Below are 3,969 nucleotides of genomic sequence, written 5' to 3' on the forward strand. Positions count from 1 at the left end.
TTTACATGTAAATTCCTCCTTTCCCAGTTTTCCCTCCAAAAAACAAACAAACAAACAAAAACAAGAACAAACCTCTGTTGCCTCTCCCATCCCCATGCCTGCCACCCCACCCTCTCCCACTTATTGGCCCTGGCATTCCCCTACACTGGGGCACAGAAACTTCACAGGGCCGAGGTCCTCTCCTCAGGGTATCAACCACCAACCAGGACTGCACATGGTGGGTCTGATTGTTTTGGCAGCATGTGTATAGTAGAGGATTGTGTCGTAGTTCTTGAATACAGACTCTACTAGCTGTTCCACATGCTGACCCAGAGTCATTCTGTCCGGCTTTGGTGTCACATCATGGGTCCATTCTAACACCATAGGTGCCTTGAAGGGGGATGGTGGCAGACTCTTCTGACAGTGTGGTTCCTGGGCATAAGTAAGCTGGTAGATCTCGTCTTCTATGTAGAAGAGATCTAGGGAAAGTGTCAGCAGATGCAGCAGATCCTCATTGCCACTGTAGGGGGAATGCTGTCCCTGGAGTTCTGTAAGCTCCTGCCGTCATAGACAGAGGCTATTCAGCTTGGGTAGGTGCAGGTGGCCATCCGGCAGTCTGTGTGGATGGGCAGATCATACAGAGATACCAGGTCCTTGAGTTGTACACCCAGTACTGACAGCCGGAAGCCAGTACAGCTGACCCAGGTGCTGCTGTAATAAGCATAGCTGTTGTGGGAAGAGAGGAGCTCTGTCAGCTCCAGCAGGCCCTAGTGCTGTCAGGGCTCAGGATGGAAGTGGGAGTCCTTGAGTCTGGAGATGGCACTATGACACAGGTCCTTGTGACTTCCATCAGTGTGTTGAAATTCTGCAGTTGGTGAAGCCTCTGTGCCACACGAAAAAAATTGTCTAGTACCTAGGCACGTTGCGCAGGCCAAGGATGACTCAGCACCATGTCCTGCATCTGGCTGGACACACTGTTGCTCAGATCCATAGAACTGTCCAGAGCAGGACAACTTCTCACTGAGCCCTGCAAAAACATAGCCCGCTACTCTGTCTCCAGGTGATCGAACAGAGAGGACACGTTGTACATCTTGCCCAGGCCTGGGCTGTTCATTGAAGGTTGGGGGACCGGGCCCTCCAGGACTCAGTAGGTTTGAGGCCTCTTTTGGGTTGTGTTGCCCTCCTGAGAGACAGTGGTCCAAAACCATCTTATGACTGCTTCCAGCTGGGATTCCTGTTTCACTGCCTCAGGGTGATTGGTCAGATAGTACCTGACCAGGTAACAGATCTGTAGCTGTTTTAGCTCCTGGGCATCTTTGGCAGCCTTCTGATACAAATTCAGTACACGGGTAGCAAGCTCTGAAGATGGCAGAACCCAGCTGTGTATCGTAAGTACCATCTTGAGAAGGTACCCTCAGAGTAGGCTGCCCCCTGAGTCAAAGCACCTCCAGTAGTTCATCTTCATTGCAGCAGCTCTTACTCTGCACTCCCAGATTCATGGAAGCCATGACCTTGCTGATTTCCCAGGGCAGAACATGTCTTGTGGCAGCTGACTTGTAGTGGCTGACCCCGCTCTCTGGCCTTCCCAGAGCATTCCTGATTAGACTTCCTTTTGATGTCTTTCTGGTTCATGTTTCTTAGAGGGTGTAGGGAGTGGGGGCAATCCTGACCTGAGTGTGATCCTGTTCCTTCCCTAACCAGATTGTATTAGTTGGTTTTTGTTAACTGGGCACAAACCTAGTTATATCTGGGGAGACTCTCAACTGAGAAAATGTCTTTATCAGATATACCTATAGACAAAGTGTTTTTTTTTTTTCTGTTTCATTAATGATTGATGTAGGATAGTCCACCACACAGTGGGCAGTGACATAACTTAAGCGGTGGTCCTAAGTTGTATAAGAAAGCAGGTTGAACAAGCCAGGAATAACAAGGCAGGTAAGTGCCCTTCCATAGCTTTGATCAGGCTGAATAGACCTTGAGTGCTTGCCACAGTGGGCTTAAGGACCAAGGTGGAGTCATTGGTTGTAAATGCAACTTCCTATAGGTATTTAGAAGAATAGACTGCCAGCTGAGCTTGCTTTACAACATAATCCAGCTGTAACAAAGGATGGGGTCTGTGGGTTTGTCCTATATTAACGCAGTGCTGAATATTAAACTTGGAGCCTTGATCAGAACCTTTGTCTTGGCTTCATCTTTCTCTTCTACCCCCCCTTTCATTTCCAGCCCCCTTTCAGGTAAATCTAGTTTGTCCACGTCGCTAGACAGCTACACAGGAAGAGCAAGCCAGTAAGCGACACTCCTCCACGGCTTCAGTTGGTGCCTCCAACTTCATGATTTAAGTTTCTTTTGCTGACTTCTCTTAATAGTAAGCTAAAATAAATGAACGAATAATAAAATAAATAAAAATAAAACCACTTTGTCACTAAAATTACTTACCCTGGGGGATGTAAAGTAATACTTCACCTTCTAAGATCCCAAAGAAAAACGTAGGTATGATTGCCCCAGAGTATACTATGGGGGAACCAATGAATTCTTTTCTTTTGTCAACCTTACAGAGCCTAGCTGAGGAATTACAGAAATGTCAGAGATGCACCAGCAAACACTTACACCCAAAAATTTTTGTCCAACACCAAAGAGGGTTTCCCTCATAGCTACATTGTACTCAAGCCTGTACTCAAGGCTTCCTTATCCTCTATATAAATTAGGCCACACCCCAATGAGGCATACAGCATTATCAGATGGTAGAGGGCTGCTGGATGGGTATTCAAATGAGAAGTTTGAGGCACATTTTGAGTTACCAGGCAAGGGTGTGAACTATCAGCTAGTCCAGCTGGGAATATTTTGTACAAGGGAATATAGCTAAAATCCTTAAAATGGAAGTTGCTTGGCTTGGAGGACAATCACTCATGATACCTTTCCTCTTCATGTATCTTTGAGTCATGCCATGTCAGAAACCCCTGACAGTCATACTCTGCATAGAGTCTGAGGTGTTGATAAATTAAAAATATATAATCCATGTTCCTATACTCCCATAGTAAGTTAATTTATAATCATTTATTTACCTGGGCTATGAGAAAATCATATTTTTCTTCATAGAATAGACAAGGTATGGTGATTATAAATAATCTCTTTTATTCTATTAAAAACAGTGGCTTGATAAAAGCTTAAAGTTTCCATTACTTGTAAGATATTACCATGGTTAATGCACATATTTTGTACTTAATTTACTAAAAACTGAAGTTTGAAAAGACATCTGAGAAACCTCATCTCTGTTTCTTCAGACCCAATACCCCAGGCTTATCCCAAGGTCTGAAACAGAACACCAGCTGCAGCCATCTTTTTTACTATGCCAACATTTCCTATGGATCCCACTGACTTTTCCACCCACTAGCATGTCTCCCTAGACTCATAACTGTATCCAAGTTCTCAACTCCAGGATGTACGCACTACTAAATAAGTTCATGTTTGTCAGAAAAACAGGTAGGCTTCCCACAGACCATCTCCTCTTCCTCTATTCCTCCAGTCTCAAACCCTTAATTTCACTCCCATGTCTATAAAAGATCACCCTACCTGTTACAACATTCCATGGAGTTCTCTTCCAACATGTGTATCTCAAAGATGTTTCCCATCCAACCTTATTTAACTGAATTGTTTCTTTGTACTGTACTCAAACTCCAGCAGGTACTCCATATTAACCCCAGGGGAGTTCCTCCAAGGGTTAACGAGTAGGCTGAAGTCAGACCCATACCTTTCCTACTGCTTCTGAGAAAAAATCTCTCCCTCTGACACCCACACTTGTTACATCTCCAAATGTGTAGCAGGAAACCAGATATATTCTCACTTTCGTCACTAACCACAAACCCAACAGATCATAACGATGTTGTATTAGTCAGTGTTTCTATTCCTGCACAAACATCATGACCATGAAGCAAGTTGGGGAGGAAAGGGTTTATTCAGCTTACTTCCACATTGCTGTTGATCTCCAGAAGA

General features: G+C 44.7%; 1 pseudogene; it reads right to left on the minus strand.

The window, feature by feature from the left end:
* The window catches only part of LOC116086148, a 2,167-nt pseudogene extending 556 nt beyond the window's left edge, over nucleotides 1–1,611 (minus strand).
* Nucleotides 1,612–3,969: the final 2,358 nt, after the last annotated feature.

This window comes from Mastomys coucha, chromosome X (genome assembly GCF_008632895.1).
Source record: "Mastomys coucha isolate ucsf_1 chromosome X, UCSF_Mcou_1, whole genome shotgun sequence".
In the NCBI taxonomy this organism is placed as follows: Eukaryota; Metazoa; Chordata; class Mammalia; order Rodentia; family Muridae; genus Mastomys; species Mastomys coucha.